Raw genomic sequence first — 12,541 nt, 5'->3', positions numbered from 1 at the left:
CACCTGCCTAGATCTCATTAAGGACTTGACCCTTGCAGATTTGGGAGATGGAGAGTTAGTCCTAAAGTTACTTCACAGACTCTTCCCCTGGAGTTCTCCAGAACACCAGCAGCCTCTTGTATCAGCATCTCTTGGGAACTTACTAGAAATGGAGATTTCCCACCCCCGAGGCTTACTGGAACTGCCCTCTCAATCTGAAGACGTTCCTCCAGAACCACCCCTGCAAGGGCTTAGGAGGGGGCAGGCCCGGCAGCTGGAGGAGGAGCAGAAAGGCCGGCGCGGCTGCGTAGACGGGCCAGCAGGACAGGAGCGGAGAGGTCAGGGCGCTGTGGGCTGCGGTGCGGAGTTTCACGGCACTCTGCAAGGGGAGCTTGCATCAGAGCTCATGGTTTGACTTAGGTTTAAATAGATCACCCTGGCATTTGGGGGAGAATAGACTAAAGATGGCAAATGTAGATTGAACTGTTTCAGTAATCCAGGCAAGAGAGGCGGAATTGAACCAGAAGGATCGCAGCGGGGGTAGTCGAAGTGGCCAGCTTCGGGGTATGTGTGAAAAGTGGAGCCATCAGGATTTCTTAATGGATTGGATCTACTCTGTTCACAAGTGGAAACAAGCCCTTCGGGCGGGCAAGGAGAAGGACGGAGTTCCACGGGTGGAGACAGGGAGGGCTGGGACTGTGGCCGAGATCAGCGAAGCCAGTCTGCATGGAGAGGAGGTCTAAGGAGTGGGAGCTGGGCACGTGGGCCTTCTAGCTGACGTGAGTTGCTGGCTCCCGTGGCTTGGCCTCAGGCAGAGAAAGACCGCAGAGCTTCGTATATGGAGGGGAATCAGAGATGGTGTCGGGTTAATGGATTTGAGCAGAGCTTAATCTGTACTAGTTGTCACCGTGTAACCAGTTACCACAAAGCTTGGTGGCCTCACACAAGCTCTCACAGTTGCTGTGGGGCTGGGAGTCTGGCCACAGCCCAGTCGAGTCCCCAGGCGTAGGGTCGTGCCCCAGACTGGCCTGGGAAAAGAATCCGCTTCCACGCTCACTCACAGGGCTGTGGGCAGGATTCATCTTGCGTGTGCCGCTGAGCAGAGGCCACCCTCTGTTTCTTCTTCAGGGCCCTGTCCTGGGGCAGCTCCTAGCACTGTGGCTGGCTTCATCAGGATGCCCAAGTGAGAAGTTACAGGAGAGTGAAGCAGAAATGCGGAAGGCAGGCTCTCCCCGCTTCATCTTGGAAGCGCTTTCCCATCACTTGACCATATTCTGTTCGTGGGAAGCAAGTCACTAGGTCCAGTCCCCCTTCAGGGTGATGGGTTTTTATTATTTTGCTTCCCACCTGTGTTTTTATTATTCATGTGGTGATCTAGTTGTCCTAATAACACTGAAAACTCCACCCTTACCCCAGTTTTAAACTGTCTGTTCTTGTAGAATCTCAGAACCATACTTTTTTTAAACACTGTAGCCTTATAGTAAGTTTTGCCAAACAGCAAAGCCATCTTTTTTTTTTCTTTTTGTTAAGGTTTTTATTTATTTGTTTGACAGAGAGAGGTCACAAGCAGGCAGGGAGGCAGGCAGAGAGAGAGGAAGGGAAGCAGGCTCCCTGCTGAGCAGAGAGCCCGATGCGGGGCTCGATGCCAGGACCCCGGGATCGCGACCCGAGCCGCAGGCAGAGGCTCAACCCACTGAGCCACCCAGGCGCCCCACAGCAAAGCCATCTTGCTCTCATGTTTTCCCTTAGGAGGGTCTTGGTTATTCCTGTCCCTTTAGCTTGTTCAAAAATACACATGGCCTTGCAGTCAGTGACATTTCAGAAAAACATCCTGTTGGAATTTTGATTGGAATTGCATAGAACTTAATCAGTTTGGGGGAAAGGATTTACAATATTGAGTCTTATAATCCATGAACTTGATCCAGGTCTTTTATTGATTGAAGAATTCTTTCATCTCTCAATTGTGCCAAGTGCTTCATGGAGCGCTTTTGTACTCTTTGCCAGATTAATTTCTAGGTATTTGATATTTTGATGCTATTGTGAGGGATATTTTTAAAAATTTCATTTCCAGCATTTTCTTGAATGTTTTATTCAACATTAAGCTTATGTCAGTTCTATATAATTTATTGTTAGCCTTTACTTACATAGTCAAACGTATGAGAGTGAGTTTTATTTCTTCCTTTCCTGTCCTATTTTTGCTTTATCTTGACTGTAGTCATCAATGCAATATTAAATACAAATGATATTTTTCTTTTTGATAATTTCAAAAAGAAAGCACTTTTTTTAACCATTAACTTTCAAATTTGTTAAGAGCATTTTTAATTACAAAAGTGAATTTTAGCCATTGTCTCCTTCTATTAAAATATCTCTTCTAGTCTTAATATGCCAACTTGATGATTTTTTTTTTAATATTGAATCGACCCTGATTTAGATATGAATCCAAATTGGCCTGGACATTTTATTCCCTTTTAAAGATAGATGGATTTGATTTATGAATGTTTAGGATTTTTGTCCAATTTTTTGAATAAAATTAATCTGTAATTTTTTTTTTTTAAGATTTTATTTATTTGACAGAGAGCATGAGAGGGGGAGAGGTCAGAGGGAGAAGCAGAATCTCCGCTGAGCAGGGAGCCCGATGTGGGACTCGATCCTGGTACTCTAGGATCATGCCCTGAGCCAAAGGGAGTTGCTTAACCAACTGCGCCACCCAGGAGCCCTGATGTAATTTTTCTTAATTCTTAAACCTGATAGAGATAATTTAAGATAATGTTAGACTCATAAGATGACTTGAGAAGTACTTTGTGTTCTATCTGGACAAATTTATATAATATTGGAATTATTTCTCCTTTAAAAATTGATGATAAATCTCAGTAGTGAAGCCATTGAGGCCTAGAGCCCAGGTCATGTTTTAAAAATCTGGTGTTGTGTCTACTTATTGTACTTCCACAAGCATTATGAGAAAACCTACCCCAGTGGTGGACATCTACACCACTGCCAAATTTTGCTTCAGGTCTTTTGAGGATGTAGGATTTGGTGTATATATATGTGGATATTCTTTATCTTCCTCACAGAGTGAACCTGTTATTGGAAATACTTATTTTCTTAAAATGACTAGGAATCTATTTTTCTGATATTAAGTAGCTATAATAGTTTTTTAAATATCTATAGGATATATATATTTTTTAAACCTTTGCTGTCAGACTTTTATCATTGTTATGTTAAAATAGCATATAGTTCACTTCTTAACCTAGTATGAAAATCTTTGACCCTCTGCTTGAGCATTTAAGCCAATAGTATATAAAATGACTGACATATTTAAAAATAAGTTTATGGGGCACCTGGGTGGCTCAGTGGGTTAATCCTCCGCCTTCCGCTCAGGTCATGATCCCAGGGTCCTGGGATCAAGCCAGGCTCTCTGCTCAGTGGGGAGCTTGCTTCCCCCCACCATTGCCTGCCTCTCTGCCTGCTTGTGATCTCTCTCTGTCAAATAAATAAATAAAATTAAATTAAAAAAATAAGTTTATGAGTGTTTGTTACATCTGTTAGCTTTCTCTCCTAGTGGTTTGAAAATTATACCCTAATGCTCTTTTGCTGTCTATTAGGAATTAAAATTTTCATCCTTCACCAATCAAAGAATATTAATCTTAACTTTTTTTACCATCCTCGTAGGCAACACAAGGACATCATTACATATAATCTGGTATCATCCTACACATTAGCCTCCTGACACCTAGTCTCTGTATAGGCAATTCAAGTCTCAGCCAGAGAGTGGGAAAGAAAAATCATATGTAGATTTGGGGGCTCTCTGAAGCTCTAAGAAAACATAGCCATGTAAACAATGCAACCAAAATAGGAGATGCTTGTGGAGTGCGTAGTCCTGGTGACTTGGGGAATTTACTACAGGGCACCCCAGGACCTCTTCTACACAAGGCTACTACTGTCAAGACCAGGTGTAGCTGACCTCCCTAATACATGGAAACAAAATCAGATAAAATAAAGAGACAAAGGAAAATGTTCTAAATGAAAGAATAAGACAAAAATCATAGCAGAAGAGCTACCTGAAACAGATATAAGCACTGTGTCTGATAAAGGACTTAAATAATGGACATAAAGATACTCACTGAACTTGAAGAAAGAGTGAAGAACTCTTTTGTTAAGAGTTTTTCACTCTTAACACTGAAAACTTCAGCAAAGAGACAGAAAACATTATAAAAAGTGAAGAGTTCAGTAACAATTAAAATTACATTAGATGGAATTAGCAGTGGGTTAGAAGATGCAGAAGAAAGGATCAGCGATCAGAAAAAGTAATAGAAAGCAACCAAGATGAGGAGCTCAATAAATAATAAATATAAAATATGCGAATAGGTTAAAGGGACACAGTGGCATCGCCAGGTATCACAATGTTTGCAATTTAGGGATCTTAGAAGGAGAAGAGGGGGCAGAAAACTTGTTTGAAGACATCATAACTAAAAAGCTCCCTACTCTAGGGAAGAAAAAACACATCTAGGCCTCAGAAGCACAGAGAACCTCTAAAACATTAACCCAAGAAGGTCCACACCAAGACACATAATTAAAATGGCAAAAAGGAGTGATAAAGAGACTTTTAAAGCAGAAAGAGTTTCATACAAGGGAAACCGCATAAGTCTATCACCTGATTTTTCAGCAGAAACTTTGCAGGCCAGAAGGCTATGGCAAAATACATTTGAAGTGCTGAGGAAAAAAACCTGCAGCCACTTGGACGAGTACTCTGTCCAGCAAGGCCATCATTAAGAATAAAAGGACAGGAGCGTCTGGTTGGCTCAGTGGGTTAAAGCCTCTGCCTACAGCTCAGGGTCATGATCACAGGGTCTTGGGCTCGAGCCCTGCATTTGGCTCTCTGCTCAGCAGGGAGCCTGCTTCTCCCCTCTCTGCCTGCCTCTCTGCCTACTTGTGATCTCTCTCTCTCAAATAAATAAAATCTTTAAAAAAATAAATAAATAAAAGGAAAGATAGTTTCCCAGACAAAAGTTAAAGGAGTTCATCACCACAGACAGCCTTACATGAAATATTAACATTCCTTGAGTGGAAAGGGAAGAACATAACTAGAGTATGAAAGGAAAATATTTCACAAGTAAAAGCAGACATTAATAAAAGTAGTAGATTAATCAGTCATAAAGCCAGTATGGAGGTTAAAACACAAATAGTAAAATCAATTATATCTATAAAGTCAGTCAAGGGGCACACAAAAAGATGTAAAATATATACATAAAATATGGAGAAGGGAGTAAAAGTTAAGTGCTGTTAGAATGTGTTCAAACTTTAACCATCAATTTAAGTGTTACTGAACTTGAACACAAGACTGCTATACACATAAGACACTGTACATGAACTTAATGGTATCCTCAAATCAAAAAACCTCTAATGGATCCAAGCATAACACTAAAGAAAGCAATCAAACCACAGAAAAGAAAAATGAACTGAGAAGAACTACAAAAATAATCAAAACAATTAACAAAATTGCAACAAATACATACCTATCAATAATTGCTTTAAATGTAAAATGGACTACGGGCTCCAATCAAAAGACACAGGGTGACAGAGTGGATTAAAAAAAAAAAAAAAAACTATGACCCGTCTATACATTGCCCACAAGAGACTCACAACTCAGATCTGAAGATACATGTAGACTGAATGTGAAGGGCTGGAAAAACATCTACCATACAAATGAAAGTAATAACAAAAAACAAATTGGGGTAGCAATATTTATGTTGGAAAAAAATGTACTTTAAAACAAAAGCAACAACAGACAAAGTTAAGTGCGCTAGGCAATGATAAAAGGTAGAACAATTGTAAATATTGCTGCAGTCTCTGCACTGGGCATGGAATGTGATGCAGGGCTCCATCTCCCAACCCAGAGATCATGACCTGAGCCAAAAACCACTGAGCCACCCAGATGCCCAGAGATGCAGAACTTCTTAACAAAATCTTACCAAACAGAATCCAAAGATATATTTAAAAAGTACTTACCAGGGCCACCTGGGTGGCTCAGTGGGTTAAAGCCTCTGCCTTTGGCTCAGGTCATGATCCCGGGATTATGGTATCAAGACCCACATCTGGCTCTCTGCTCAGTGGGGAGCCTGCTCTCCTCTGCCTGCCTCTCTGCCTACTTGTGATCTCTGTCAAATAAATAAAATATTAAAAAAAAAAAAAAAAGCGCTTACCATGATCAAATAAGATCAATTCTAGGAATGCAAGAATGGTTCAATATCAATAAATCAGAGGAACACAGATGCAAAAATTATCAACACGTTGATAAAAACAATTAAAAAACTTAAAAATTCATTTACCACAATCAAGTAGGATTTATTACAGGGATGCAAGTGTGGTTTGCTATTTGCAAGTCAAGCAATATGATACATTCACATCACATTAACAAGACAAAGTGTGAAAACCACCTGAATTGATGCAGAAAAAACACTTATCACGATAATACATGCATTCATGACAAGAACTTCCATGAAGTAGGTTGAGAGGAGACATATCTCCACATAATAAAGACCATATAGGATGAACAGAAAGCTAAATCATATTTAATGGAGAAAAACAGAGCTTGTCCCTCAAAGACCAAGAACAAGACAAAATCCATTATCACCAGTTTAATTCAACACAGTACTGAAATTCCTAAATGTACTAGTCAGATGAAAAAAAGTCATCAAAATTGGAAGAAAAAAAAAAGGTAAAACTGCCATTAAGCAGATGACATGGTGCATGTTTTATAAACAAAATTCAAACTGTTTCAAAAACTATTAGAAGTGGGGCACCTGGCTGGCTCAGTGATTAAGCGGCTGCCTTTGGCTCAGGTCATGATCCCAGGATCCTGGAATCCAGCCCCGCACTGGGCTCCCTGCTCAGAGGGAAATCTGCTTCTCCCTCTCGCACTCCCCCTGCTTGTGTTCCCTCTCTCGCTGTGTCTCTCTCTCTGTCAAATAAAATCTTAAAAAACAAAAAAGCCAACTATTAGAACAGATAAATAAATTCAGTAAAGCCAGAGGATATAGAATATACAGAAACAAGTAATTTTTATACTTGGGATTGAGCCCCGCATCAGGCTCTCTGCTCAGCGGGGAGCCTGCTTCCTCCTCTCTCTCTGCCTGCCTGTCAAATAAATAAATAAAACAAAACAAAACAAAAACATGGGCAGAGGCCCTAAATAGACATTTTCAGAGAAGACATATAGATGGCCAACAGACACACAGAAAAGTGCTCAACATCACTAATCATCCTGGAAAGGCACATCAAATCCACAGTGTGGTATCAGCTGGCAACTGTCCGAATGGGTATAACCCAAAAGGTAGAAATATCAAAAATTGCCAAGGGTATAAAGAAAACAGGAACCCTCATGCACTGCTGGGTGGATCATAATTTGGGGCACCCTATGGGGAAAAGAGTCTAAATATTTTTTCAAAATTACAGAGAAATAATGTGATCCATTATTTCCACAGCCAGACACCATAGGCTTATCCTCATGTTTGGAACTTCAAAAACAAAACAAGTCAACCTACCAAGAAGCAAATCAAAGTAGACTACTAAATACAGAGAGCAAAGTGGTGGTTGCTAGTGGGATGGTGGGCATGGTTTGGGGTAAAATGCATAAATGGTATCAAGGGTTGCAAGCTTCCAGTGAAGAAACAAACACTAGGTATGTGGAAACTATTGCATAGGGAATATAGGCAATAATCTAGTAATAAAAATGTTTTGTAACAGCTGGCAGCTACACTTATGATCAGCGGTTACTAATGTTCACAATTTTTATGTCTTTATGTGTACACTTGACACCAATAGAACATGTCAATAATTCCATTAAAAAAGTCATTTTATATTGGGTTAAAGAGTGCAATATTGGAAGCGAGCACAGGTTCATATCTTGTAAAAGGAGCTGTATATACTTAGAAATAGTATGTACAAATTATAGACGTGGCAGTGCTTGGCGAATCTAGGATTGTCTCATTAACTACACTGCAGGGTGCCAGGGAGTATTAGAAGAAAGAAGCTCAGGAATGGGCAGGATGTAGTTTTGGGATGTCCTTTTATCCTATCGAATGCATAAATGGAGAATATCTTCTAATACTCTGTTAGCCAGGGTTTAATCCAGATGGCACAAACTATTCCAGTTGTTTTGAAGCAAAAAGTCTTTGATAGTAGAAATTAGCACCTACAAAATTATTGGAAGGACGGTTTGGCGTGGCCAGGCTGGGCCTCTCAGAAAGGCTTTCCTAGCACTGCCAACCAGGAGACAGCGAGGTGGTTAGGGACTGGGATACATACGGGGAACAGGAACCACTGGCTTCACTAACACTCTTTAGTTTGGTCTGTGGGTCAGACTGCATGCAGGATGTCATCACGCCTTCCAGATCTGCACTAACAAAGAAACAGTTTGGCGATGGGTCTCGTGTGTCTCACATGTGCAGTGACCAGATGGGGGATCTCTGCTCATGCTGCCACAGATTAGAGCCCATGCATCTGGCTGCACTTGTTAACAAAAACATGAGACTTCCCTGAACGCTCATCTTTCACTACAAGTACATCTGATTCATGGACTCGGTTGCATCCAGAATCCACTCAGCAAGGAAGTCTAAAAGATGAGGTTTTTAGCTTTATTTCTCTACACTGTAGGGAGAAATACCCAAAGAAGACCCATGTTCACCATGGAGATGGCTGTGTTCACAATTTTTATGTTCATCTAATGGACAGTAGACAGACTGGAAGGAAACGATTAGACAGACACAGAGAAAGTAAAATAGACAGGATTTAGTGACTTATGTAGGCTTTGGATTAAACAGAGCTAAGCCAGTTTATCAGGTCGGGCTGGAAAGATTCATTTAGTGAACACCATGTCCACTGACTGCCTGGAGGGGAGTGAGGGCTGTGAGGTGTCTCCTCCAGTCTCCCAGCAAGAAAAATTGCTGGAGGCTACAGCTGGACCAGACCTTTTGCTACGGCATAACAGGTGTCTCCATTTTTCTAGCTCAGATGCCATTTTCCTTATCTCACTGCCGACTGCTAAGCCAATGACTTACTGAGAGAGAAGACTAAAATCAGATCAACCAGATAGTTGTACATCCAGGTTTGTGGCATCATTAGTCATAGGAGCCAAAAATCGAAGTAACCCAAGTGTTCATCTGCAGGTGAAGGGGTAAATTAAATGTGGTATATACATATAATGGAATACTACTCAGCCTTAGAAAGAACAAAAATTCTGACACATGCTTCAACATGGATACGACTTGAGTACATTATGCTAAGTGAAATAAACCAGTCACAGAAAGACAAATGTAGGATTCTACTTAAGGTACCTAGATTAATCAAATACAAAGTGGTTGCCAGTAGCTAGAGAGCTTTTCACTAGAGGGTAAAGGGATTGAGCACCACATTGGGTACCCCAACTTTTAAGACATGCATCACAGAGACAAGCCACCAAAACATCTTGTTTTTGGAATTCAACAGTGTGTATATCCATGGGACCAACTCTGAGAAATGGCTGCTATAGGACTTTCACCCTTGGCCTCACTCACCCCAGGGATCAGTGCAGAAGCAGCTGATTGAAAGGTACCCAGTCTTATTTTCTTATCTTAAAGCTTTGATCTGAGGACAAGGCATCTAATTTACTGCCCACGTAAGAGTCTGCTGGGGTACCCTCTGGGGAGGGTCATGTTCCCATTCTCCCTCTGTCATGCTCCTGAGTACCAGTTTTTCCCAGGGGGCAGATTTTACATGCATCTGTGCTCTGGTTTTCATGTCTGGAACCACAGATTTTAAGGCTGTTGCCCAGGGGAAACCCCTGACTGCCTAGCTCTGCTGGCCCGGGGCCATGGATTCCTGGATCCAATGGGGCTGTAACAAGTAGAGAAATAGTACTTCAGCAGGATACCACACACAGGGCACTGAACACACCTTAGACTGAAGCACCCCAGTCTTTCTAGACAGGGCATGAGGGGCAGATCTGGTTTGGCACACATCTAGGAACATACTGAGGTGTTCCCTGGGGACAAAGGCTGGTGGGTGCCATCTTTGTGCTCTCCCTCTGCCTTAATCCAAGTTACCAGTATCTCCCAAAAAGGAATTTGTACACTTTCTGTCATCCTGATTTGCTGGCTGTCATCTAGGGAACTTCTGTATACCATCTGGTTTTGGTGGCCAGGGAGATTCATGCCTGTGATCCCACAGACTGTTTATATGTGCATACTTTAAAAACTGCTACCTGAGGATCAGGTCTTGGCCTCAACATGGGAAACCACTAAAAACAACACTCTACTTGGGCAATCATAGAGGTTTGAGAGACAACGAAGAGCTAGGGCAGGGGTCTACAGTAAGTTCCATCTCCTGCACAAGTCCACTACTTCAAGACTGGGAGAGGTGGCTATTTTATCTAATGCACACAAACCAACAGAGGCAATCAAGCAAAATAAAGAAACAGTATGTTTTAAATCAATGACAAACCTCAGAAAAGGTCCTTAGTGAAATGGAGATAAGCCATTTACCTGGTAAAGACTTCAAAGTAATGGTCATAAAGACACTCACCAAACTCAGGAGAATGAATGAACATAGTGAAAACTTCAGCAAAGAGATAGAAAATACAAGAAAGTACTTAATAGAGGTTCACAGACTTGAAGAGTGTAAAGCTAATCTGAAAAGCAGATCAAAGTGGTGGGACTTGCATTGTGGCCATGGATATGTGGTCCTCCTCATGACTCGCCCCTATCCAAGTCATTGCTCACACTCACTCTCCTCTCCCCATCCCCATGGAGAAGATGGAGCTGGTCCAGAAGGTGAAGCTGGCAGGTCAGGCCAAGCGCTATGAGACCTGGCCACCTGCATGAACGCTATGACTGGGCAGGCATCAAGCTGTCCAATGAGGAGCACAGCCTGCTCCCAGTGGCCTACGAGAACATGGTCAGGGGCCACAGTTTAGCCTGGAAGGTCATCTTGAGCATGAAACAGAAAACCAACACCAACAAGAAGTTGCAGCTGATTAAGGACTATTGGGAAAAAGTGGGGTCTGAGCTGAGGTCCATATGTACCACGGTGTTGGAATTGTTGGGTAAGTATATAAGAGCCAATGCAACTAATCCAGAGAGTAAGGTCTTCTATATGAAACTGAAGGGAAATTACTTCTGGTACCTTGCTGAAGGTGCATGTGGTGATGACTGAAAACAAATGATAGATAGTTCCCAGGGAGCTTACCAAGAGGCTTTTGATATAAGCAAGTAAGAGATGCAACCCACACACCCAACTTGCTTGGGGCCAGCTCTTAACTCTTCTGTATTTTAAGAAGAGAGCCTTACTAACCCAGAGCTTGCTGCACACCTGATACACTGCAGAACATGATACACTGAATGAAGACTGCAAAGACAGCATCCTCATCACGCACTTGCTTAGAGACAACCTAACTCATGGACCTCAGTTTAGGAGAAGAATGTGATGTGTCAGAAGGGACAGAAAACTAAATGCGTACAAGGTGTCATCCTTCTTCCCTTCAAGAAACCTTTTTTTTTTTTTTTTTTAAGATTTTATTTATTTGACAGAGATCACAAGTAGGCAGAGAGAGGCAGGTGGGGGGTGGGGTGGAGAGTAGGCTTCCTGCTTTGAGAGAGCCAGATGTGGGGCTCGATCCCAGGACCCTGGGATCATGACCTGAGCCGAAAGCAGAGGCTTAAACCTTTGAGCCACCCAGGTGCCCCTTCAAGAAACCTTTTTATTTATCTCCATTACTTATTCCACTTGGATTTCCTATAGCAAAGAAACCTATTGATGTGTATGGAATCAATTGTTTATAGTCTTTTCACACTGCAACTTTGGGAAAACTCCATTCCTTGATTTGTGTTTGTTTTGGCCTTCATGGTGTGCAGTTACTGCTGTAGAAAAGCATTAATAGGGGTGCCTGGGTGGCTCAGTGGGTTAAAGCCTCTGCCTTTATTCCTTTCTGGTAGGAATCCAGAAATATTAGATTGAATGGCAAAGCATTTGGCATTTCTGCACTGGGGCTCCCAAACTGAAATGCGTCCCCATATCATATATGAAGGAGGTCTTGTGTGTTTGTGACAACAGGAAGTTTCCTTATTCATTCTTCATTTGCTGCTATTTAGGTTGACAATGTCTCTTCCCAATAAAAGTTCACTTACACCTCCTGCCTTTGTAGTCCAGTATTCACTTTATTATATAATAAAAGTAGCATGTTGCTGCCAGAATGCGATCATTGTTTTTGGCAAATTAAAGTGCATGTAATTTATTACTACACTAGAAAGGGGAAATAAAGTACACCACTCCAAATGTAAAATGTCAGTACTTTCCCATGCAGATTTGTACACATGTGAGAGGGTGTCCAGGGTGTCTACTCCATGTAGAGTTGGATCACTATTATATGTTGCTGATTACTGACTGTAGTCCCACAAAGCTGTGCAAAAATGTTACGCCCTATGTAACAGCAGAATAACAAGATAAAACTACATTATATAATCCCCCTCCCCACAAAAATCTAATAGCTAATCTGGAAAAAAAAAAGCTAGAGTGGTTTAATAGCAGACTA

At 41.7% G+C, this 12,541-nt stretch overlaps 1 pseudogene; it reads left to right on the top strand.

Moving 5' to 3' along the window:
* The first annotated feature begins 10,757 nt into the window (after positions 1-10,757).
* LOC131813796 (14-3-3 protein theta-like) lies at positions 10,758-12,146 on the top strand (annotated as a pseudogene).
* The last annotated feature ends 395 nt before the right edge of the window (positions 12,147-12,541 follow it).

Source organism: Mustela lutreola, chromosome 13 (genome assembly GCF_030435805.1).
Source record: "Mustela lutreola isolate mMusLut2 chromosome 13, mMusLut2.pri, whole genome shotgun sequence".
NCBI lineage: Eukaryota > Metazoa > Chordata > Mammalia > Carnivora > Mustelidae > Mustela > Mustela lutreola.
This window is presented reverse-complemented; position numbering and strand designations above follow the sequence as displayed.